We start from the raw sequence: 27,566 nt of genomic DNA, 5'->3' as shown, positions 1-27,566 counted from the left end.
GTTTCGGGTCAAGACCCTTCTTCATGCTCTTGAGTCTCCTGCTCTGGGTAAAAGGCTATGTGCAGTTATTCAATCTAATCCTCTCTTGACCTCTTTACGATCACCCCTCATCCTCCTGCGTCACAGTAGAACGTGTTTAGGCCACGTCTTGGGTCAGGCCACTTCTTCAGATCCTTCTTGTTAAACATCATCGAGCTTAACGAGTATCGTCCAGAGTGTGTATGCCTCTAAAATTAGGATATAGATTTCACATCATGAAACATCTTCACTATGTGGCATGAAGAATCAGGGCACTGGCTTATCACATCAACCATGACATCCTGTTACTTTGATTTGGTTACGTTTATTGGCACAGACAGATGAGGATTAGATGGATCCCACTGATCAATTTATTGATTTTGCCGAACAAAAAATATAAACCAACGACACTGCCCGAATTAAATCAAAAATAAAAACAATAGATATATATATATATTGAGATTGGATCAGTTGTGATCTTGTTCCTTTGGTTCATAACTTGTACATCTCCTCCAGGCTGAAGGGTCATTTCTGCAGGTAGAAATGAGGGTGAGTATCATGGCAGGAGTAGATAGGGTGAATGCACAGAGTCTTTTACCCAGAGTAGGGGAATCCAGATCAAGAGGACATATGTTTAGTGAGAAGGTGGTGAATCTGTGGAATTCATTGCCACGGAAGGCTGTGGAGGCCAAGATAGCGGATATTTTTAAGGCAAAGATAGATATAATTCTTGATTAGTACGAGTGCCAGAGTTCATGGGGAGAAGGCAGGAGAATGGGGTTAGGAGGGAGAGATAGATCAGCCATGATTGAATTACGCAGAAGACACGATGGGCCGAACAGCCTAATTTTACTATCACTTATGTCCTTATGTGACCTTATGAACATATGTTTAAGGTGAGGGGGACAAGATTTAAGATGAACCTGAGGGATAACTTTTCCACTCAGAGGGTTGTAGTTGTATGGAACTAGGTGCCAGAGGATGTAGTTGAGGTAGATATTGGGTAGTTGCATGGACAGTAAATGATTGGAGGGGTATGGGGCAAACATGGGCAAATGGGACGAGCTTAGATGGGACATCTTTTTGGATGAGTTGGGCCGAAGGGCCTGTTTTTGTTCTGAATGACACTGACTAGACAAAATTGAAGAGAGTATTCTATAATCTTTTTCTGTGGACAACATGAAAGGCTTTAATGAGATTTGCGGATGAAACAAAGATAGGTGTAGGGGCAGGTAGAGTAGAGGAAACACGGATTTGGACGGGTTGGGAGAGTGGGCAAAGTAGTGGGAGAAGGAATACAGTGTAGAAAAGTATGTGGTCATGCACGTTCATCATCATCATCATCATCGTTGTTGAAAACATTAGCGACGAGGTGGTGCTGGTTTCCAACGGGAACGGTGACGGACGCACCACACATCCCTGTCCTCCAGTTCCTGCGGACTTCCATCGCTGGAAGTATGGGATTTTGGTGTGTTTGTGTGTGCTTTATCATCATTACTTACAATGCTGTGTACGACAGTGATCGCAACTTCTACTGAAGTGTGGATGGCCGTTGGCTCACAAGGAGCTCATCCGCCCATTGACAGGTCTTGTTTTTGGTCCTGCTGGGGGTCCACAGCCCCCTCCTCACCTGGCAAACCAGGTGGGGGGGAGACGGTTTAGTCGCCAACTATCCGACCATGGAGCAGGTAGCACGGGATTACATGGTATCTGTGGCGGGGGAACTCCCCCCCCGGACCTGACTTGTCCACTTTGGAAGTAGGCATACAGGGGTAGACTATTTTCTAAATTGTTTAGTTTTATTTTAGTCACGTATTGTCATGCTACGGTGAAAAGACTTTTTTTTTGTGTGTGTACTGCACAATCAAATCAGATATCATCTCATGTAACGGTAAAAAGCCTTTTTTTTTGTGGACCATACAATCAAAACAGATAACATAAATAAATATCAAACCTAGCTAAATTACTGGAGGTAGGAACAAAGAAAGAGATACTGAGCGGAGAACATAATTCTCAGCATAATTCTATTTCTGAATTAATCTATGAAACATTAAGTGTTCTTCTCTTTCCCTTGATCCTGTCTGGCCTCCTGATTATACACAGCAATTTCAGAGAACAGTCCCCAAATAAGAAGAGAAAAATATTAAAAATTTGTAAATTACGGAGTGAAAAGATGCAAAGATTGAAATTTGTATCACTGGCCAATGTTTTGCTGTTAATACCCCGAGTCCTTTCAGCAAACGCTCTTCCAATTAATGCTCATCTATTTAATATTTAAACCCTTTTTTAACATTGATATACTTTTACATTTCACAGCAGATTGAAGGCGACATCTCATAACAAAGCAATATAATGCACTGCCACTTTTCTGGCATTCTGCATCAGCCGGGTATTCATGTGTGAATTCAAAAATAGAGGCTTCCTTTGGGAAAATAATTGCTTGAATTTATATTTGTGTCTGCGTGTTATATGCAATAGAATGCCTTGCCATTGGTCTACTGGAGCTTTGTTTATTAACCATAGAGCAGCTGTTGAAATGCAGATGTTACAATAACAGAAAACAGTTTTCGGAATTAGTCACTGCAAGACAATCAGTTCTGTGTTTTGTTCAATTAGACATATATTAAAATCAGATGTAATATGTTCATTATCCTTGTCCCCTTTTCCATTATTCAAATATTGATTTGCTCATGACTACCAATCAAACAGTTGTGAGCATTTATAAGCAGTTCAGAATTAAAGTTAACTATTGCTAATTACTGAAGTGTAGAAACCGCTCCTGGAAAATTAAGTCATGATTGTTCAGCTATTTGGCAGCTAATGAACCAGTCTTTAATAAATGCACAATAAAAAGTGTTTTAGTATATCAATTAATTCCCCACTCAGTATTCACCACTGCACACCTCAGGCTAATTATATTTCCAAAGACTTTAGAATAATCCAACAAAAATGAAAACAGACATAATGGGCTGAAGGGGTTGTTCTCATGTTGTGTTCATTCTATGATCTAATGACTAAAGGGCCTGTCCCACGAGCATGCAACTGCGTGCGGCAAGCGCGACCAAACCGGAAGCGGGGGATGTGCGGAGGTTGAGTGATCCCCGTACACGGCCTGTCCCACCAGCATGCGACTGAATGCAGCGAGCGCGACCAAACCAGAAGCGGGGGCCACGCGGAGGTCGAGTGATCCCGTACTAGTTGACGTGAAGTTCGAGCGAAGTCCACGGGAATTTCGCGCTAGGCGTACGCTGTCAAGACACTGCGTACGGCGTTGAGGCGGTGCGTACGGCGTGGAGACGGTGCATACGGCCACAATGTGGCTGCGGGCCGGCAGGCCGTTGCCGCGCGGAATTTTTGAACTGCCAGTTTTTCAGAGCCCCGCGCGATGTCGGGACCAGCTCCACACAACTCCATACGGCTCCGGCGATCAAAGTGGGACCGGCCCCGCGAGGCCCTACAGCTCAAGCGACCACGTTAGGTCGCGCTTGCCGCATGCAGTCGCATGCTCGTAGGACAGGTCATTTAGTGGTCGGAGTTTGGGTTAATTTAGTTTAGAGATACAGTGCTGAAACAGGCCCTTCCATCCACTGAGTCCGTGCCGACCAGCGATCCCCGCACACCAATACTATCCTACACACCATTTGGGAAACATAGATACATAGAAAATAGGTGCAGGAGTAGGCCCTTCGGCCCTTCGAGCCAGCACCGCCATCCAACATGATCACGGCTGATCATCCAAAATCAGTACCCCATTCCGGCTTTTTCCCCATATCCCTTGATTCCCTGAGATGCTAAATCTAACTCTCGCTAGAAATCTACATTAATCCCAAGCCAATTAACCTACAAAACTTTGTAGTCTTTGGAGTGTGGGAGTAAACTGAGGATCTCGGAGAAAACTCATGCAGGTCATTAGGAGAACGTACAAACTCCGTACAGACAAGCACCCAAGGTCAGGATCGAACCCGGGTCTCTGGGGCTGTAAGGCAGTAACCACAAAACATGTGCGGGAGGGGTGGGGGTGGGCAAAGCAATGCTCCCATTCTTGGTTTTAACAGTAAAAGATCCGCCAAGTTTTTGAAACATTCCAAAATATCCAAAAACTTCTACCAATATAGAAATAATAGAAATCTTATATGTCAAGAAACTTATAAGGTCATAAAATTTAAAACACCTTAAATAAACCAAGAATGCAGGAAACTGGAGGTGTATGGTTCTTCAGTCTGCTCACAATTCAATGTTACAGATATAATCTTGATCTCAGCTCTCCTTTAGAACCTGTTCCTTCAGAACATTGTCCTTGTCCCCATCCAGAGAGCAGTCCTGAACTACTATCTACCTCATTGTTGACCCTCGGACTATCCTTGATTGGACTCTGCTGGCGTTACCTTGCCCTTATCCTATACCCTGTAACTGGCTCGATTGTGTGCGTGTATTATCTTTCCGCTGACTGGTTAGCATGCAACAAAAGTTTTTCACTGTACCTCGGTACCCTAAACTGAACTGAAACTGAACTATCTCAGCCATTTTAGGGACTTGACCCCCCCCCCCCCCCCCCCCCCCCAAAAAAAGGAAGGTCCCTTTGTTGGCATCCTCCCAGTTACTGTATATGCTGTACCCCTGTTTGACTTCACTAAATGCATCACCTTCCACTTGTCTGTATTAAATTGCAGAGGAGATTTACCAGAATCATGTGTAGGAAGGAACTGCAGATAGACACAAAAAAGCTGGAGTAAGTCAGCGGGTGAGGCAGCATCTCTGGAGAAAAGGAATGGGAGACATTTCAGGTCGAGACCCTTCTTCAAACTGCAGATGCTGGTTTCTTACCGAAGATTGATACAAAAAGCTGGAGTAACTCAGCAGGCCAGGCAGCATCTCTGGAGAAAAGGAATAGGTGACTTTTCGGGTCGAGTCTTGACCCGAAACGTCACCTATTCCTTTTCTCCAGAGATGCTGCCTGGCCCACAGAATTACTCCAACATTTCGGGTCTATTACCAGAATCATGTCCTGATTAAAGGATGATAGTTACAGGGAGAGATCGGATAGACTTGGATTGTTTTCTCCGGAACGTCGGAGTTTGTGGGATGTCCTGGTAGAAGTGTATGAAATTTGGAAGGGCTTAACAGGGTAGACGACCAGAATCTTTATCCCAGCTGAAAGAAATCAGATACTAGAGGGAATAGTTTTTGAGAGGGGCAGAGTTTAAAGGAGATGTGTGGGGCAAGTTTTGTACACAGAGGGTGGTGAGTGCCTGGAACATGCTGCCAGGGGTGGTGGTGGAAGCAAATACATTAGTGGTATTTAAAAGACTTTTGGATGGGCACATGGATTTGCAGGGAATGGAGGGATATGGATTAAGTGAAGCCAGATAAATGATGGGCTTGACATCATGTTCAGCACAGACATTGTTGGCCGAAGGGCCTGTTTTTGTGCTGTACTGTTCTATGTTCTAAGTACCATTTGCAAGTGCTCAGCAAAATGCTCCCAGCATTTTATCAATTCTATTTCATGAGCTTACCCTGAGGCCCGAACTAAAAATAAAACGTTAATTTAACGTAATTAATTGATTTACTTTTTCCTGAATTCCTTTTGACTTCTTTCTGCCGATGATAATGGCTGCCCAAATGCACAAATGATTAACAGATCTGTTTTTCCTAAAAGGCTTTTACCAATAGGTAAATCAGACACAAAATGCTGGAGTAACTCAGCGGGACAGGCAGCATCTCGGGAGAAAAGGAATGGGGGACGTTTCGGGTCGAGACCCAAAACTTCTTCAGTCTGAATAAGGATCTCGACGCGAAACATCACCCATTCCTTCTCTCCAGAGATGATGCCTGGCCCCCCGAGTTACTCCAGCATTTTGTGTCTGATTTAAACCAGCATCTGCAGTTCTTTCCTACATAAGAGGACATATGTTTAAGGTGAGAAGGGAAGGACATAATAGGAACCTGAGGGGCACCTTTTTCCACTCAGAAGATAGTGGGTATATGGAACGAGCTGCCAGTGCAGGTACAGTAGCTACGGCAGATACATTAACGGCATTTAGATGACATTTGGACAGGTACATGGATAAGGAAGGTTTAGAGGGATATGGGCCAAAAGCTGAGAAATACAATGAGGGCAGCATGGTGGCACAGCTGTAGAGTTGCTGCCTTACAGCAGCAGGGACCCAAGTTCAATCCCGACTGCGGGTGCTCTCTGCACGGATTTGTACCTTCTCCCCTTGACCTGCGTGGGTTTTCTCCGGGTGCTCCGGTTCCCCCCCACATTCCAAAGACGTACAGGTTGGCTTGATGTAATTGTAAATTGTTCCCAGTGTGTGTTAGTGTGCGGGGATCGCTGGTTGGCGCGGACTTGGTGGGCCGAAGGGCCAGTTGCCACGCTGTGTCTCTGAAAGTCAAGCTTAGATGGGGCATGTTTGTCGGCATGGACGAGTTGGGCCGAAAGGCCTGTTTCCCTGCTGTATAACTCTGGGACTTTACATAATCCCAACAAACAGCATCAAACAAATGGAGATTTGTTTCTATTTTTATATTTCTCGAAGTGACACACTCTGTCTGTTAATAAATTTTTACTTCACATTCAAGGTCAATGGGAAGCTTAAAATGAAGTGAAAATGTGCGATTCTCTGTCATAAATTTAGATCTTATGTCATTCGTGATAAACATGTAAGATGTGAATGTACTGCAGATGACAATTCAGGACTACAATCTGTACTCTGTCTATCGAGGCAGTAAACCTTGGATTTTTTTTTGATCAATGCAATTTTTCCTCAAAACAGCTCAGTCATGTTCTGCACTAAACAGCTGGGTTGCTATCAACGTGGCAAGGGTGAGGAGATGGAGTTGTGTGAATACTCCTCCCAGTGACAACATACACACATATACTGCAAGGTCCAGCTCTCCATAGGAACTTGCATCTTTTTTTAAACCAGTGTTTGCACTGGGCTAGACTTGAACTATATTTAGTATGGATCTCATACGAAGTGATGCTACCTTCTCAATGTGGCATCGCACCTCATGACATCAGTGCGCACATGAAGCACCTGACTTCTGTCTAGTTTAGATAGATACAGAAAGCTGGAGTAACTCAGCGGGACGGGTGGCATCTCTGGACAACATTTCGGGTCGAGACCATTCTTCAGACCCGAAACGTCACCCATTCCTTCTCTCCCAGATGTTGACTGTCCTGCTAAGTTGCTCCAGCTTTTTGTGACTATCATCGGCTTAAACCAGCAACTGCAATTCCTTCCTACACATTCTGTGTAGTTTAGTTCCGTTCATGGATACAGCGCGGAAACAGGCTCTTTGACCCACCGAGTCCGCACTGACCAGTGATCCCCGCATACTGACACTATCCTACACACACACACTAGGAACAATTTACATTAAGTCCAAGCCAATTTAGCCCGCAAACCTGTACGTCTTTGGAGTGTGGGAGGAAACCGAAGATTCCAGAGAAAACCCGCGCGGGTCATGGGAAGAACGTGCAAACTCCATGCAGAGAGCACCCGTAGTCAGGATCGGACCCGGGTCTCTGGCGCTGTGAGGCTGTAGCTCTACCGCTGTGTCACCGTGCCAACCGAGCCAGACACAGAATGCTGGAGGAACTCAGCAGGTCAGGTAGCATCTGTGGAAGGAATGGACAGGTGACGTTTTAGGTCAGGATCCTTCTTCTGACCTTCACCTGATAATTGCTCATTTCTAAACTTCCCCCCAAGCCTTGTTTCATTAAAAACACTGAATCAAGCACTTGAAACAACTACACTTTATTTTACCAAAAGCGCGTCACAGATCACACACAGTATCTATCCCACTGCGGGTACTCCATAAGGGTACGCGGTCCTGAGCGCTCTTCTCTGAGCCTCGTGACCAAGGACTGTTACATGCCCCGCAAACTCGACGGCTGAACCACATGGGGGTTGTCTCTTAATCACCCAATTACAAATATCGATTAACCCCATACATAACCGGCATTTCCCTAACCCAATGATACAACAGTTCAATACACTGTATTCACAACGGACTTCGAGATGGTCAACTTGGAAACATTTACCCTGATTAACAGAAATCTCAGACAAGGCTCAACACCTCATCCAATCAACACTTAGCAGAGTCAGATTTTGCAACATTATTTACAAGCTATTTACAAGGTGTATGTCTGGTTTGCAGCCATTCAATCCATTCTATGCATTTTGTACCAAATTGACAGGGTTTGCAGATCTTCCCATTCTTTGCTTGCAAATTGTATCTAAGCTCCAGACCCCCTGGCATCTCTCGCAGCCATCTCTGCAGAGAGTAATTCCAATTTGACCAAATCTCCCAGCAAAACCCTGAAACGTAACCCCATTTTGAAGTCCTAGCTGGTCCAATTTAGCACAGGATTAACTAAACGATATATAAACACAATCCTGGTCTACAGTTTGTATTATTGTATCACTCATCTCTGTCGAATTGTGTAGACTAAAGTAATTTCGATTCAAGTTAAAATGAATGAATTATGCCAGTGATATACTAACAAAACTCTGGGCACCGTGTTATAGGAAAGATGCTGTCAAGCTGGAATGGGTGCAGATAAGATTTACGAGGATGTTGCCAGGACTAGAGGGTATGAGTAGGCTGGGACTATTCCTTGGAGCGTAGGAGGATGAGGGGTGATCTTATAGAGGCGTATAAGATCATGAGAGGAATAGATCGGGTAGATGCACAGACTCTTGCCCAGAGTAGCAATGTTACAACATTTTGAGATTTAAAAAATCAAGTCTATTATCCTTGGATAAAGCATAACAATAAGTTTAGAGACCTATTCACTTCATATCTCAAGTAGGGCCATTTTCATACTCGGAAAATTAGCATCTTATTTTCTAGAGGCATATAACCTTCTTAAAAATTAAGAGAACTGAATGAGTTATCATAGATTGAAGCATTCTGAAACAAATATAAAATAATCTTACTTGGATATAATTTCAGAGTCGGTAGATGCGTGCACAGACGCTTGCCCAGAGCAGGTGAAATCGAGGACCAGAGGACATGGCCCAAGTGTGTTTATAGGCCAAATGGAAGGAATTTAGTGTTCATTTGCTGTTTAAAGTCAATTTAGTGGGTTCCTGTGAACGCGCTGGTTTAGAACATTCACATTGCAGGATTTGTGCCCTAATACTCGGGATATAAAGAGCCCAAAATGAACTACTCGCTATAGAGATAGACAGGGTTATACAAGCCCCATTTAATAATGTAAAAATAAGGTACATACCTTTAATTGTTTGCTTTATAAAACCCTGGGGCTGCGAGAGGTTCAGGACTGAGATAGTGATTTTTCAAATCCTATAAATATTATACTAGGCCATAAAAACTAATAATACCTTTTGGACGGGGTCTTTCAGCGATTTTCCCTAGGCTGATTTTTGGAACAGCCTAGTAAAAATCAGTCTAAACAGCGCCAAAATCACACACAAGGGGTGGGGTAGATGCTCAGCCACGATTCAGGTAGGTTTTGTAACATACCTACCCAGAGCAGGTGAATCGAGGACCAGAGGACATGGGTGTAAGGTGATGGGGAAGAGGTTTAATAGGAATCCAAGAGGTAACTCTTTCACACAAAGAGTGGTGGGTGTATGGAACAAGCTGCCAGAGAAGGTAGTGGAGGCAGGGACTATCCCTATTTTTAAGAAACAGTTAGACAGATGCATGGATAGGACAGGTTTGGAGGGATATGGACCAAATGGTGCAGGTGGGACTAGTGTAGCTGGGAACATATTGGGCGGTGTGGGCAAGTTGGGCTGAAGGGCCTGTTTCCACACTGTATCACTCTATGGCACTATATCTAAAAATAAAATGGTTGTCCTTATCACCTGTATGTTGAGTAAGGGTCAACTCTTCCTTTGTAAAAGCAAAATGAAATAAGGAACATTTTTAAAATTTGTGTCACTCTTACAAGTTCCTATATATACAGTAGATCCACTCAAGATTGCTTTGAAAACCAGGTTTCAACACACACAGTATCTGTACTATTATCTTAATTGCATCTCTTCCAGCTTACAAGATTTATGAGCAATGTTTTACTGAATCTTATTTTAGCCGAGCCCCTCTTGAAATGATGTTGTATCATTTCTCCTATTTCAAATTGTTCGATATGGGACATAATGAGGAAATAATGATTAAAGGATTCATGCAGCTAATTAACTTTGCACGTGACTAATTTATGAATAGTTAAAAACAACATCATGGGTTCAATATTAAAAGATGTAAGACAAAGCAAAATGGCGTTGATGTGTAGGAAGGAACTGCATATGCTGGTTTAAACCAGAAGGCTGGAGTAACTCAGCGGGTCAGGCAGCATCTCTGGAGAAAAGGAATAGGTGATATTTCGGGTCGAGACCTTTCTTCTTGACCCGAAATGTCACCTATTCCTTTTCTCAAGAGATACTATCTGATCTGCTGAGTTACTCCAGCATTTTGTGTCTAAAGTGATGTTAATGTTGGAAATCTGAAATGTATCAAAAATACTAGAAATATCTAACAGCTATTAGCCAAGGTCCAGAGATCGAGAGAGATCTCTAACCCGTGACATTATTTTAAAACTAACATGCGCAGCGGTAGAGTTGCTGCCTGCACCACCAGAGACCCAGGTTCAATCCTGACTGCAGGTGCTGCCTCTACGGTGTTTGTACGTTCTCCCCGTGACCTGCGTCGGTTTTCTCCGGGTGCTCCGGTTCCCTCCCACACTCCAAAGACATGTAGGTTTGTCGGTTAATTGACTTCTGTAAATTGTAAATTATCCCTAGCGTGTGTAGGATAGTGTTAGTGTATGGGGTGATCGCTGGTCGGTGTGGATTTGGTTGGCAGAAGGGTCACTTTCCGTGCTGTGGAGGTAGATATGACAGTGACGTTTAAGATGCATCCGGACATGCATATGAAATGCATGTGCAGGAATTGGTGGGATCTGGACCATGTGTAAGAAAGAACTGCAGGTGATGGTAAAATCGATGGTAGTTTGGCGCCCCTGAGACCACCAGGGGGCGCCGAATGATTGGCAGTCCCGTCAACAGTCTGTTTATTCATCCATTTTTAACTTTTAGTGTGTGCTTAAAGTTTGTGTAAATGTTCTCTGGTTCGTTTTATGTGGGGGGTGGGATTCGGGGGAAACTTTTTTTTCAGTTTCTTACGTTGTGGGAGATGGGATTAATTTCCAGATCGCATTCTCTGGTTGCTCTGCGGTCTACCATCGATCTAGCTGGAGGCCTCACTACGAGGTGTGGACTTAACATCGGAGTCGATCTCTTGCCTGGGATCGCTCCAACCGCGACCAGCGGACTTTACATCGGGAGCTCACAGTCTCGGGAGAGGCCGTGGATGTCGGGAGCTCCAATGTTGCGGAAGGTTCGACTAGCCCCGATGTGGGTTCAATCATCCAGCGCGGGGGAGCTGGCATCCCCCCGATGCAGGAGCTGATCGCCTCGACACAGAGGGCCCGCCGCCAGCTACCAGAGTCAAGATCGTCTCGTCAATAGAGGGCTCGAAGCCCCTGACTGTGGGAGAGCAAAGGGAAGAGATTGAACTTTTTTCCCCTTCTATCACAGTGAGGAATGTGGAGGAGTCACTGTGGTGGATGTTTATGTTCAAATGTATTTTGTGTGTTCCGTTGCTTATTATTTGTTGGACTGACTAGGCAAATGAAATTCCTCGTATGTTGCAAAACACACTTGGCTAATAAAGTATTATTGTGACTGTGATTGTGAAAATGCTGGAGTAACTCAGCAGGTGAGGCAGCATCTCTGGAGAGCAGGAATGGGCGACGTTTTGGGTCGAGAACCAAATGGTGGGATATGGACCATGTTAGGTTCAGTTTAACTTGGCATATGTAGGGTAGACAATGTTTGCAGCAGGTAAAGATTTGGAATATTTCTCCCAGTGAGGAAGACTAGAGGGCGTAGCTTTGAGGTAAGAAGAGCAAAGTGTAAAGAAGAGATGCGGGGTACATATTTCACACAGAGGGGCGCTGGTGCCTGAAACACACTGCCTGGGGTGGTGGTGGAGGCTGCTCCAATAGTGGCATTGAAGAGGCTTTCATGGCGGGCCCCTGGCTATGCAGAGCATGGAGGGATATGGATCAAGTTCAGGCAGACAGGATTAGTTTATTTTGACATAATATTCAGCACAGACATTGTGGGCTGAAGGGCCTGTTCCTGTGCTGTACTGTCCCATGTTCTACGTTATATCATGGGAGAGCACTGTACTTCGATTGTTGAAAGTTACAGCATGAAAATTAGGCCTTTCGGCCCACCGTGTCCATGGCAACCACCGATCAAGGGACCATTATGGGCTCCTTGGCCATCAGAGTGCCAGCTGGTAAATGCTTACTATGTTCTGTGTGCTGAAGCAAAGCAAGAATTTCATTGTCCTATACAGGGATACATGAATTTTTTTATTTTTTATTAGAAGCAATTGTACAGAGATAAAACAGCTTCATTTTTAACCTTATAACCTAAACTATGAAAATGAAAAAAGAAAAGAAAAAGAAAACAAGAAAGTAGAATGTGAAAAGATAGATTGAAAAAGAACAAAAGAAAGTCCCCTAAACTACCAGTGTGGCAGAAAGATATAGAATTAAGAAAATAGTAAGAAGTAAAAGAAAGGTGGAGATATACCTTGCCCCTCGTCCCCCCCGCCCACCTCACCCAACCCAGCATCGGATTTAAATTCATTTTCATACCTCTAGTTTCCCTCTCCCCTGACTCTCAGTCTGAATAAGGGTCTCAACCCGAAACGTCACCTGTTCCTTTTCTCCAGAGATGCTGCCTGAATGTTGAGTTATTCCAACTTTCTGTGTCCACCGACCATTGATCATACGTTCACTCCAGTTCTGTAATGTTGGGGAAGTCCAGGACAAGGGGTCACAGCTTAAGGATAAGGGGGAAATCCTTTAAAACCGCGATGAGAAGAACTTTTTTTCACACAGAGAGTGGTGAATCTCTGGAACTCTCTGCCACAGAGGGTAGTTGAGGCCAGTTCATTGGCTATATTTAAGAGGGAGTTAGATGTGGCCCTTGTGGCTAAGGGGATCAGAGGGTATGGAGAGAAGGCAGGTACGGGATACTGAGTTGGATGATCAGCCATGATCATATTGAATGGCGGTGCAGGCTCGAAGGGCCGAATGGCCTACTCCTGCACCTAATTTCTATGTTTCTATGTTTCTATGTAATAACTCACTTTTGCATCCACTCCTTGTATGTTAGGGGTAATTTACGGAGACCAATGAACCTACATACCTGCGTGTCAGAGCGCCCGGAAAAAACCTGCTTGGTTACAGGGAGAATTTAAACAGCACACAGACAGCACCAGAGGTCAGGGTCGAACCCAGGTCTCCAATGCTGTGAGGCAGCAGCTCTACCAGCTTCAGACTTTTTCATCTTTAGTCTTTAGAGATACAGCGCGGAAACAGGCCCTTCGGCCCACCAAGTCCGCGCCGACCAGTGATCACCCGTACTCCAACATTATCCTACGCACACCAGGGACAATTTTTACCGAAGCCTATTAGCCTACAAACCTGTACATCTTTGGAGTGTGGGAGGAAGGTGGTCACAGGGAGAATGGGCAAAGCGCAACCTCCGCACAGACAGCAATGGTGGTCAGGATGCTGTGAGGCAGTGGCTCTACCAGCTGCGCCACTGTGCTGCTCTATGTTCATTTGTTCTCTCTCTCTCTCTATCTCTGTTTGTCTGTCTTTCTCTCTTCCGTGTTATCGCAGTAGGCAGCGACTCTGTTCCCAAGCATCTGCCAAGGCTGTTGTTGTAGCTGTAGCCACTGGGTGAGACACACTAGGAGATGTGTCGTAGCCACAGGCTTGCAGCCACTGAATCGTGTCATTTCAAACAGAATGTTCCCAGCAGCCAGCATGAAAGAATACTTTTATCACACCTAGCCGAATCCTCTTTATACTTGTCACCAGGTTCATTATCGGGAGAAAAATCTCAAACGAAACTCCATTTCTCCTTTCTGGAGGAAGGAGCTGCAAATGCTGGGTTATATCAATTTCCCCTTCACACACTGTGTCAAGGCAGCTTTTTACAACATGACTAACAGAAATCTGATCTAATTTGGACTTCCCACCTCTAATGAGGAGGAAGCATTTGGAATTATTTAAAGAAAATTACAAGAAATAAAATTAATGGTATTTTAACGTTGTCTAATTGGATACCAAATTAAATGTCATTCAATGACCCTCCACTAAATCAATATTATAAAGAAATTGTGAATAATATGTTGGCCGATTGGATTAAATTTATATTGAACTGTTCAGAAGATTTTCTATGAGTCGCTCAAGTTTAGTTTAGTTTAGTTTTGAGATATGATGAGGAAACAGGCCCTTCGGCCCACCGAATCCATGCCCACCATTGATCACCCATGCACAAGAGTTCAGCCTACCGAGTCCACACCATGCCATCTGTACACTGGTTCTATGCTACACACTAGAGGCAATTTACAGAAACCAATTAAAGGGTCCATCCCACTTGAGCGTTATTTGTGCGTCATTTACGCGGCATCATTTACGCACGACAACGCACTACACGCGCATGGGGTGCATTATGTGTACACGACGCAAGTCGCGTGGTGAGACATGGTGTCGTAGGCGGTGACTCGCGGTAGCTCACGGTAGCGCGGGGCACCCCAGGAATTTGGGAATCTCAAAATCCTTACGCGCCGCCTGCGTGATACGCAAATGACACCCTAGTGAGACAGGCCCTTAATTTACAAACCTGCACGCCTTTAGAATGTATGAGGTAACTGGAGCACCCAGAAAAAACCCACATGATCACAGGGAGAACCCGGGTTCGATCCCAACTACGGGTGCTGTCTGTGCGGAGCTTGTTCATTCTCCCCGTGACCAGCGTGGGTTTTCTCCAAGATCTTCGGTTTCCTCCCACACTCCAAAGATGTCCAGGTTTGTAGGCTATTGGGCTTGGTATACATCTAAATTGTTCCTAGTGTGTGTAGGATGGTGTTAGTGTGCGGGGATCACTGGTCGGTGCAGACAAGGTGGGCCAAAGGGACTGTTTACGTGCGTTTTATAAACTAAAATATTATATAAAAATGTTATATATAATAACAGAGACACTGAGCTCAGTGTATATGTCTGGGTGCAGTTACAGTATGAAGATTCCACATAGTATTTGATCAGCCCTGCACCTTCAAACACAAATTGCAGCATTGATAAAATGTCGCCAAGTTTAGGTGGTCATTGAGAAAATAACTAACAATTTGAACTCTCAGTAATGATGATGAACACATTCAATCTGTGCCTCACAAACAAACTCTAGACAGGTACTCCAGGATTTCCAGTTTAGTTTTGTGTCATGTGTACCGAGGAACAGTGAACATTTTTTGTTGCGTGCTAACCAGTTCAGCAGAAAGACAGTACATGATTGCAATTGAGCCATTTACAGTGTATATATATATATATATATGATAAGGGAATAAAGGGCCTGTCCCACGAGGCGATTTTTTCGGCGACTGTCGGCATCATTGATTGATGTATCAGGTCACCGAAAAACTCAGTGTGTGTGGTGTGACGCGGCGTGACGTGGCGTGACGTGGCGTGACGTGGCGTGACGTGGCGTGATGACGTATTAACGTGTGGTGTTTCCTCAAGTGTTGCAATATTTTTTTTTATGCCGCCCGCCGGATTTTGAAATGTTCAAAATCTTTCGGCGACCCTGATATACGTCAGTCAATGATGCCGGCAGTCGCCAAAATAATCGCCAACTGGGACAGGCCCTTTAAGGTTTAGTGCAAGGGAAAGCCAGCAAAGTCCCATCAAAGTCCCAGGGTCACCAATGGGGTAGATATTAGCTCAGGACTGCTCTCTGGTTGTGGTAGGATTTTGACCTGGTGGCGATGATGATGGAACAGCGATATATTTCCAAGTCGGGTTGGTATACACGCTACAGTTAAATCTGCACTGGATGTGCGGTTTCTTCTCAATTTGAACTCTTGGAACATATAACAGAACAGACCCTTAATCCCACAATGTCCACACCAATCTTTTGCTTCCTTGGAGTAACTTAGAACATATTGATGTGCCGTATTGTCTGCAGAGATGTCCCCAAACGAGTTAGTCCGGAGAAGGGACCCGACCTAAAATGTTATCTGTTCATTCTTTCCACAGATGCTGCCGGACTTGCTGAGTTCCTCCAGTACATTATCTTATTTTGTCTCGAGATTCTGGCATCTGCGGCTTTCTGTGTCTCTACCCCTTTGTGGTGTTTTGTAATGTACTCTGTTTTGTTATTTCAACGTACCAAAGAGACATGTAGTGTGAAAACAAGCCCTTTGGCCCAGCTTGCCCACACCAGCCAACATTTCCCATCTACACCAGTCCCAGCTACTGCCTGCGTTTGGCCCATGTCCCTCTAAACTTTTCATGCATGTATCTGTCCAAATGTTTTTTAAACATTGTGATAGTCCCTGCTTCAACTACCTCCAAAGGAAGCTCATTACACGCACCCACCACCTGTGTAAAGGTTGCCCCTCAGGTTCCTATTAAATCTTTTCCCCCCAAACTTTGTCCTATATATCACTCTGGTTCTTGATTCATTTCTATGGCAAGATGTACGATCCCATCAGCCGAAAGTAGAGGCAGAAAGTCAGATGAAAATGGTATAATATCACTTTACATCTCATGATTACCCACATAAATAGGCCATCAGGATTGCCAGCTGCTGAGAAATTTACAGAGATTTCTAAACCTATAAATGGGCACAATCAGATGTTTGAGTGTGATGCTGATCTATTCTGCTTTGTTACATATTTTTCTCTGAATACACTTAGACCTGTGTCAATTATGAGCAAAGGGCAGCATGGTGGCACAGTGGTCGAGTTGCTGCCTCATGGCACCAGAGTCCCGGGTTCGATCCTGACTACGGGTGCTGTCTGTACGGAGTTTGTACGTTCTCCCCGTGACATGCGTGGGTTTTCCCCGAGATCTTTGCTTCCCTTCCACACTCCAAAGACGTACAGGTTTGTAGATTAATTGGCTTGCTATAAATGTAGATTGTCCCTAGTGTGTGTAGGATAGTGTTGATGTGCGGGGATCGCTGGACAGTGCCGACTCGGTGGGCCGAAGGGCCTGTTTCTGCGCTGTATCTCTAAACTAAACTAAAATTAATGGAGCAACTCAAGGGGTTGGGGAGGCAACGGGCAGGTGAAGATGTGGGTGGGGGTGTGGTCAGATGGGTGGAGGTAATGGCATAGGCTAGAGGTTTGAAGGAAACCAAAGGGTGTCGGACAAGGAAAGAAGACGAGGACAAAAATGTAAAGCTGGAGGGAGGGACGTGTGTTGGAAGAGGGCAGGGGGAAAGAGGAGAAAAGTCAAGTCAAGTCAAGTCAAGTCACATTTATTTATATAGCACGTTTAAAAACAACTCTCGTTGGCCAAAGTGCTTTACATTTGTTATAAGAATAGCAAAAACAAAAACCGACTACATACATATATACATGTAGTCCTCACTCAGAGGACGTCAGGAAAGGCTTGGGAGTATAGATAAGTCTTTAGTCTTGGCTTAAAAGAGTCGATGGAGGGGGCAGTTCTGATGGGAAGGGGGATGCTGTTCCACAGTCTAGGGGCTGCAACCGCAAAGACTGCGGGATATTCAGCAGCCCCAAGTTGGCCGATCTGAGGGGCCTGGAGGTGGAGTGGTGGGTGAGAAGACTTTTTTATGTAGGTGGGGGCAAGCCCATTGAGGGCTTTGTAGACATGGAGGAGTATTTTGAAGTTTATACGGAACCGCACAGGGAGCCAGTGAAGAGAGGCCAGGGTCGGCGTGATGTGGTCCCTTCTTCGGGTGCCCGTCAGGAGTCTCGCTGCGGCGTTTTGGACCAGTTTAGTTTTTGACGTGAGGTTTGAGTAGTGGGGTTAGGCTTTCAAGGCTGCCTGCTATCATTTTGGTTGAGTCCGAGGGGCCGAGAAGGGACCACATCACCCCGGGTCTCCGAGGGACCTCAGACTTACTCTCGTTTAGTTGGAGGAAGTTCTGGACCATCCAACACTTTATATCCTCGAGGCAGTGGGTAAGGTTAAACAGATTAGATTGGTTTTTGGGCTTCAGGGGGAGATATAGTTGGGTATCGTCTGCGTAGCAATGGAAGGAAATGCCGTGCCTTTCAATGACTTGGCCTAAGGGGAGCATATACAGGGAGAAGAAAATGGGGCCAAGGATGGAACCTTGCGGAACCCCACAGCAGAGATTGGCTGGGGGAGGAGAATGAGTTGCCTATATTAACTTTGAGGTAGGAGATGAACCAGCTCAGGGCAGTGCCATCAATACCAACCCCGTACCGGACACGGTCAATTAGGATGGTGTGGTCGACAGTATCAAATGCTGCACTGAGGTCAAGAAGGAGCAGGATTGCACAGTCGCCGAAGTCAACGGTGAGGAGTAGGTCATTGTGTACCTTCAGCAAGGCAGACTCTGTGCTATGGTGAGCCCTGAAAAGAAAACATGGACTACAGACTGGAGAGCACTTTGCCTGCTGCTCCCAGAAGTTGATCTACTAACATATATTGCAATCGCTCCACTCTGTTAAATCTTTATTCCAACAGCTCAAACTATGCTGTTGGAATGCTGTACAACGGGATCTTGGGGTCCTTGTACATCAGTCTATGAAAGTAAGCATGCAGGTGCAGCAGGCAGTGAAGAAAGCGAATGGCATGTTAGCTTTTATAACACGAGGAATTGAATATAGGAGCAAAGACGTCCTTCTGCAGTTGTACAGAGCACTAGTGAGACCACACCTGGAGTATTGTGTGCAGTTTTAGTCCCCTAATTTGAGGAAGGGCATTCTTGCTATTGAGGGAGTGCAGCGTAGGTTTACAAGGTTAATTCCCGGGATGGCGGGACTGTCATATGCTGAGAGAATGGAGCAGCTGGGCTTGTACACTCTGAAGTTTAGAAGGATGAGAGGAGATCTCATTGAAACATGTTGGGGGAGTCCAGAACCAGGGGCCACAGTTTAAGAATAAGGAATAAGCCATTTTGAACGGAGATGAGGAAACACTTTTTCTCACAGAGAGCGGTGAGTCTATGGAATTCTCTGCGGTGGTGGAGGCAGGTTCTCTGGATGCTTTCAAGAGAGAGCTAGATAGGGCTCTTAAAAATAGCAGTCAGGAGATATGGGGAGAAGGGAGGAACGGGGTACTGATTGGGGATGATCAGCCACGATCACATTGAATGGCGGTGACTTGATGATCCACTTTAATATAAATTTAAAGAATATTCAATGGTTATCATTTAAAAATGTATTATAAAGAAATTGTGAATAAAATCCTTCAGCTCAGGGGATCAATTCCACATTTACCACAAAGTGGAATGTTTGACATCCCCATAGTGCTGGATTTATTATCTACATTCATTTTTTTTGTCCCAATTAAAATAATAAACATGAAGGATCTCTGGTCTTTTATGATCATATGTATTTATGAGACTCAAAGGCATAGAATCAGACGGCACAGACACATGCCCATCGGCACAACATCTCCCTGTCGACTAAGATGCCCCATCTATGTGGATTTCAAAATGTGGATTTCAAATATGTTTGAAACATTACACCTGGAAGATATGAGACTCCTTCTTGCAGGCAAATCAGACCACTTCCAAAAGACGTGGTCTGCATTTATGGACTTACTACAAGTATAAGGTGCAACAGTACTTTAAAAATAAATGGTGTCAGGATCTGGTAAGAGGGGCTAAAAATTACGAAGTTGGTATATCCCTTTTTGCACGGCCTTCATAATAGAGCTTTTGTTTCTTTTTCTTTCTTTCTTTTCTATGGCCTATTTCTTAACTTTTTTCCCTAACTCTTTGTTTAATGTGTTTTTCTTTTTGATCACTCTTCAACAATCACGACTTTCTCTCACTTTCTTTACTTTCTTTATTTCTCTTTCTTTTTAAAGCTTAAAAAATGAAGTGGTACAATAAATGAAATAAGATATATTTGGCTTGTACTATTGTAATGTACTGTACTTCTAATAAATAAATAAATAAATAAATAAATAGATAGATAAATTTTTTAAAAAGATGCCCCATCTAAGCTAGTCCCATTTGCCCATGTTTGGTTGATATCTCTCTAAACCTTTCCTTTTCATGTCCCTGAACACATGTCTCTTAAATGCTGTTGTAGTACCTTCCCCAACTCCCCATGTCCTCTGGTCCTCGATTCCCCGACTCTGGGCAAGAGACTCTGTGCGTCTACCCGATCTATTCCTCTCATGATTTTGTATACCTCCGTAAGATTAAGAACCTAAAATCTTGCAAAGTAGAAATTACGGTTACATACAGCCAAAAGGTAAAAATGTGGCATTTTACATTATTAAATCAAAATGATGTAACAGTTGCTGTGGGCAAAGATAGGTTGCAACTGTTCAGTTTAGTTTAAAGATACAGCGCAGTAACAGGCCCTTCGGCCCACCGAGTCCATGCCGACCAGTGATCCCCGCACATTAACACTATCCTTCACACACTAGGGACAATTTACATTTATACCAATCCAATTAACCAATATACATTGGAGTGTGGGAGGAGACCGAAGATCTCGGAGAAAACCCATGTGGTCATTGGGAGAACGTGCAAACCATACAGACAGATGGAACCCGGGTCTCTGGCACTGAATGAACTGTAAGGCAGCAACTCTACCGCAGTGCCACCACGCCGGCTGGATGGCATCTAATGGATGATCCTCATAAAGAAATCAGATAGAATTCCAAGGTGCCATGACAAATTCTTCTTCCAGACAGATTGTTTAGCTAGGTACTAAAATGGTGGCGCAGCGGTAGAGTTGCTGCCTAACAACGCCAGAGACCCGGGTTCGATCCTGACTATGGGTGCGCTCTGTGAGGAGTTTGCACGTCCTGCCCGTGACCTGCATGCGTTTTCTCCGGGATCTCTCGTTTTCCTCCCACACTCCAAAGATGTACAGGTTTGTAGGTTAATTGGCTTGGTAGGATTGTAAATTATCCCTAGTGTGTGTAGGATAGTGTTAGTGTGCGGTGATCGCAGGTCAGCACGGACTCGGTGGGCCGAATGGCCTATTTCCGTGCTGTATCGCTAAAGTCTAAACCTAAAACTAAAAGCATGATAAAAGAACAGATTGTACAAGCTCTTCAGACCACAGAGTATTCACATTGTTAATATGTTTACATCATCATCATGCTCCTTGATTACCCTTCATTATTGTATTCGCCAGTTTATTCTGCCACAGAAATGCAAGTAAGTAGTTATCCTACTACTGGAGTCCTGGAGTAACTCAGCAGTCAGGCAACATATCTGGAGAAAAGCGATGGGTGACATTTTGAATTCAGATGAATATGGTGGTTGATATGGTATGTCTTTATAAGGAGATGAGAAGGTTATTTCTACAGTAAATAGGGTGGTGAATCTGTGGAAATCATTGCCACAGAAGGCTGTGGAGGCCAAGTCAATGGATATTTTTAAGGTGGAGCTTGATAGATTCTTGATTAGTTCAGGTGTCAGGGGTTATGGGGAGAAGGCAGGAGAATGGGGTTGAGAGGGAGAGATAGATCAGCCATGGTTGAATGACGGAGTGGACTTGATGGGCCGAATGGCCTAATTCTGCTCCGATGACTGATGAGCTTAAGAACATGAACTCATGAGCTGAGGATTACACCTTATCATTTAACATTGCCGAGTTTTCTGCCCATTAACATCCCTGAGTTTACTGCCCGATAGGTAACAAGGCTGAAGCTAGCAGATGCAGGAGCAGATAGCCTCAGTGGGTGGGCCCAGCATATGTTATTGAAATACTTGCCGCGCCACACCTCACCTCCAGCTTTGTGTGTGTGAATTTCTCACGCCTGACTTCAATTTTGTATTTTTTGAAAAGAAAGACTGTGCAGAACTCAGCGGGGGCAAATCCTCACCTTCACGAGGCGGTAAATCTGCGATAGCTGACGGGCTGCGTGACACACACCCCACTGGTCCGCTGGCATTGATGCCCAGTACAATCTGGGCATGGCGCCGACTTGACTAGCTTCCCCACTGCCTCACCTCCCGCATTGACAGAGCTGGACTCGAGCCAAGGATGATGTGATAATACAGCCATGCAAAAGGCACGTTACGCTTCAGAAGCTGAACTGATCTGCAAACCCGCCCCCAAAAACAGAACCATTAATAATCTTGCAACATCCGTGAATGAGGTTTAGTTTATATCTTATTATAGCGATACAAAGCGGAAACAGGCCCTTCGGCCCAACGAGTCCACTCCGACCATCGGTCAACCGTTCATACTATGTGTAGGAAGGAACTGCAGATGCTAGTTTAATCTGAAGATAGACACAAAAAGCTGGAGTAACTTCATGGGATTGGTAGCATCTCTGGAGAGAAGGAATGGGTGACGTTTCGGGGCGAGACCCTTCTTCAGGACTGAGATGAGAAAAACATTGGTGTGATGAATCTCTAGAATTCTCTGCCACAGAATGTAGTTGAAGCCAGTTCATTGGCTATATTTAAGAGGGAGTTCGATGTGGCCCTTGTGGCTAAAGGGATCAGGGGGTATGGAGAGAAAGCAGGAACAGGATACTGAGTTGGATGATCAGACATGATCATATTGAATGGCAGTGCAGGCTCGAAAGGCCGAATGGCCTACTCCTGCACCTATTTTCTATGTTTCTATGTTTCAGACCAGGTCTCACCCATTCCTTCTCTCCAAAGATGCTGCCTGTCCCGCTGAGTTACTCCAGATTCTTGTGTCGAACCGTCCACACTAGTTCCATGTTATCCCACTTTCTACAGTCCACTCCCTATACAATTTCTGAAGAATAATTTTATGGGTCACTCGAAATCACTGACACCCAGTTATATATTCATCCATAACATGATGAATTTTACTCCACGTACACTTTGGGCTTCCTCAGTACGATCCTCTCTCACTGCTCCCCCTCTGTGAATCCTGCTGCTTAATGCTCCTAGACCATGTTCTGACCCAGACTCACAACCACACCCAAATGATTTATCGCAGCAAATTGTATCCTGTTGCTGATATCTTTAGTGCATATTAATCAAATTAATAAATGACATCTAAGCAGGAAAGGAAGAGGAAATTTCATTTCTGGGAACAGTATTTGATACATCAGCCAAATGAATTCCAGTAAGTAGCAGCCTAGATATTGGAATAGAAATACAATACAGCGAGGAATGTGGGGAATCTGCTGTGGCGGATGTTTCTGTTAATCTTTATGTGGTTGATTTTTTTAGTATGACTGTATGTCAAATCGGATTTCATTATGCCTTAACGGGCACATGTGACAATTAAATACCTATGAACCTTTGGTGTCCGGTTAGACCAGGCAATAAGATCAGTCAGCCCACTCAAGCTGGTAAAACGAGCTAGTTCAGTGCTGGGGGTGAGAGTGGACTCTTGGGTGGATGTGCTTGAGAGGCGTATGAGGAGCAAGGTGCAGGTCATCCTCGACAACTCCGGGCACCCACCCCCTCCATGAAATTCTGGAGGGTCAAAAGAGCACACGGAACACCAACCCTGCGCTGTAGAACGGAGCAGTTCAGCAGATCCTTCACCCCTGCAGCCATTAGATTTTATAATACTGACCGCTAGGCTGCAGGGGGATGCTTTGCATTTTAAATAGTTAATTATTGGGTCTTTTTAAGTATTTATTGCTTTCATGTTTTAGAAGATTGAGAGGGGATCTTATAGAAACTTACAAAATTCTTAAGGGGTTGGACAGGCTAGATGCAGGAAGATTGTTCCTGATGTAGGGAAGTCCAGGACAAGGGGTCACAGCTTAAGGATAAAGGGGAAATCCTTTAAAACCGAGATGAGAAGAACTTTTTTCACACAGAGAGTGGTGAATCTCTGGAACTCTCTGCCACAGAGGGTAGTTGAGGCCAGTTCATTGGCTATATTTAAGAGGGAGTTAGATGTGGCCCTTGTGGCTAAGGGGATCAGGGGGTATGGAGAGAAGGCAGGTACGGGATACTGAGTTGGATGATCAGCCATGATCATATTGAATGGCGGTGCAGGCTCGAAGGGCCGAATGGCCTACTCCTGCACCTAATTTCTATGTTTCTATGTTTCTATGTTTTGTCCATATTGTATTTTATGCATTTTTTTTGTCTGCTTTCGTTCTAAATGTTTGGGTTTGTTGGTTGTTGGCTTCTGGACATCTGAATTTCCCTGAGGGGATCAATAAAGTATTTATTACTACTATTATTATTATTATTATTATTATTATTATTATTATTATTATTATTATTATTATTATTATTATTATTATCTGAGTGAGCAAGGAGAACGATAAATGCAAAGATGGTAAGGAATGTTCCTTCTTCTTTAATTCATAGTGATTGCATTCAGGTTTTTATTTATTCAAAACTTTTCATATTTCTAAGTGGGATTTTGACATTTTCATCGCCTTTTACAATTTCATCATTTTTTTAAATAGTTTTAAAATGCTTTTCAATGTCAGGGGCAATCAGAATGCTTGTCAATTGTATTAAATCTCACAGCTAAGGGCACATGTTCCTGCTGTAATGACATAGAAACATAGAAACATAGAAAATAGGTGCAGGAGTAGGCCATTTGGCCCTTCGAGCCTGCACCGCCATTCAATATGATCCTGGCTAATCATCCAACTCAGTATCCTATGTATTACATGAACCGATGAACAGAATGCAGACGTATGAGCAGAATTATGTCCTTCGGCCCTCCGAGTCCGCGCCAACTAACGATCGCCGCACATTAACACTACCCTACACACACTACGGACAGTTTTTTTTTTACATTTACACCTAGCAAATTAACCTACAAAGCCTGTACATCTTTGGAGTGTGGGAGGAAACAGAAGGTCTCGGAGAAAACCAACGCAGGTCACAGGGAGAACGTACAAACTCCGTCAAGACAGCACCCGTAGTCGGGATCTCTGGTGCTGTAAGGCAATAGCTCTACCACTGCTCCACCATGCCACATTGAAAGGGATGAAAGTCTGAGTTTAGAGCCACAAGAACAGTATCTAGTTTAGTTTGCTCGCAACACCTTCAGTGAGGCTCTATGTCGCAGTACGTATTTAACATGTTGATCAATTATTGCTTGAACATAACATCCCAAAGTTGGCTGTATGTTTTAAATAAATGCAGACCAAGATAAGGTAAGTGCCAAAAGTTTTTTTTAAAAACATTTTTAAAGGGAAGGCAATCAGGGAAGGCAATCAGAGTAGGGATTAAACTAGGGCATGTTGCCAATAATGCCCGTTTGGTTTGGCCATAAACTACTTGTAGGTTGGAGATTGAGTTATAATTAACACTTTTATTTTCTCTGTTATTTTTTCCTCCACTCTTTTTGACAGTTTGAAATAAAATTAATAGCTAAAAATTAATAATTAGGAGACTGCAGAGTTGGCTAAGTGTTTGTACTCATCAGTTCAGTTTAGAATATTATTATGTGTAACTAGGTACAGTGCCACCCCCTAGTTGGCTACAGGGCAGTTTATTTGCCTGAGAACAGCCGGTTATGGGAACAACTCCATCCAAACCCGCAATAAATTGCAGCAAATTGTGGACGCAAACCTGACCATCGCACAAACCTACCTCCCTTCCATTGACTCAATTTATACCTCGGCAAGGCCAGCAGCATAATCAAGGAAGAGTCGCACCCTGGCCACTCCCTCTTCTCCCCTCTCCCATCAGGCAAAAGGTACAGAAGTATGAAAACGCACAGCTCCAGATTCAAGGACAGTTTCTTCCCAGCTGATATCAGGCAATTGAATCATCCTACCACAACCAGAGAGCAGTGCTGAACTACTATCCAACCCATTGGTGACCCTCGGACTATCCTTGATCAGACTTTGCTGGCTTTACCTTGCACTAAACTGTATTCCCTTATCATGTATCTATACACTGTAAATGGCTCCATTGTAATAATCATGAAATGTCTTTCCGCCGACTGGTTAGCACACAACAAAATCTTTTCACGGTACCTCTGTACACGTGACAATAAACTGAACTGAATTGAAATCAGTATATCTTGGCATCATGCTTGGCATAGAATTTCTGGGCCAAATAACCTGTTCTACGTCACAAATAACCATATATAACCATATAACCATATAACAATTACAGCACGGAAACAGGCCATCTCGGCCCTACAAGTCCATGCCGAACAAATTTTTTTCCCCTTAGTCCCACCTGCCTATTGACCCAAGGTTTTGAGAAAATTCTTCTGCAGTTGTATAGGGCTCTGTTGAGACCACATCTGGAGTATTGTGTACAGTTTTGGTCTCCTAATTTGAGGAAGGACATCCTTGTGATTGAAGCAGTGCAGCATAGGTTCCCGAGATTGATCCCTGGGATGGCGGGACTGTTATATGAGGAAAGATTGAAAAGACTAGGCTTGTATTCACTGGAGTTTAGAAGGATGAGGAGGATTCTCATAGAAACATATACAATTATAAAAGGACTGGACAAGCTAGATGCAGGAAAAATGTTCCCAATGTTGTGTGACTCCAGAACCAGGGGCCACAGTCTTAGAATAAAGGGGAGGCCATTTAAGACTGAGGTGAGAAAAACCTCTTCACCCAGAAAGTTGTGAATTTATGGAATTCCCTGCCACAGAGGGCAGTGGAGGCCAAGTCACTGGATGGATTTAAGAGAGAGTTAGATAGAGCTCTAGGGGCTAGTGGAGTCAAGGGATATGGGGAGAAGGCAGGCACGGGTTATTGATAGAGGATGATCAGCCATGATCACAATGAATGGCGGTGCTGGCTTGAAGGGCCGAATGGCCTCCTCCTGCACCTATTTTCTATGTTTCTATGTTTCTAAAATTGGGGTCAAACAGGGAACACTGCTGGGTCCAAATTTACTCCAGCACTTTGTGTTTTGTTCAAGATTCCAGCATCTGCAGTTCCTCGTGTCTCGATGAAACAATACTGATGGATGTTCAAAACTGACGACATCAACAGAATTGAGTTAAAAATGTACAGAATGTGCATGTACTTTCAGCACCAATACACACGAGGTATTAAAGTTTGATAAGTGATCTTAGAAGATCATGTATCACTTAGTGAATGAGTACTTGAATGGGGTAGTTGATAAATTTGGACATAGATATACACAAATCAAAAGTAGTCAGATCAAAAAGCCCATTAATAAAAGATAATCTATGCACTAGGGCTTATCACGAGAGGAATAAATCTGAACTCAAGAAAAGTAATACTTAAAATGATATCAAACTTGAGTAAGAGAATATTAGTCACTGCATTGTACAAAGGACTCGGGGATTATAAAAAATGTAAAAACACGAACATGGTCCATGCTATAAATGCAGGATTATGCCAGTCAGAGAAGGCTGAATAAGTCTGATCTCGTCTTGTGAAAAGAACAAGCCAATGAGTGAACCAAATTATGAAAAGTTTTGACGCAAGAAAGGATATTGAAAATCTTTGTGGGGCACAGCAAGATTAGAAGGTATTTGAGATGGTTCATAAGTTCTAAGAACAGAATTAGGCCCATCAAGTCTACTCTGCCATTCAA

The sequence above is a fragment of the Leucoraja erinacea genome, chromosome 14 (assembly GCF_028641065.1).
Source record: "Leucoraja erinacea ecotype New England chromosome 14, Leri_hhj_1, whole genome shotgun sequence".
Taxonomy (NCBI): domain Eukaryota; kingdom Metazoa; phylum Chordata; class Chondrichthyes; order Rajiformes; family Rajidae; genus Leucoraja; species Leucoraja erinaceus.
The sequence above is the reverse complement of the archived record's forward strand: the minus strand, read 5'-3'. Positions refer to the sequence as shown.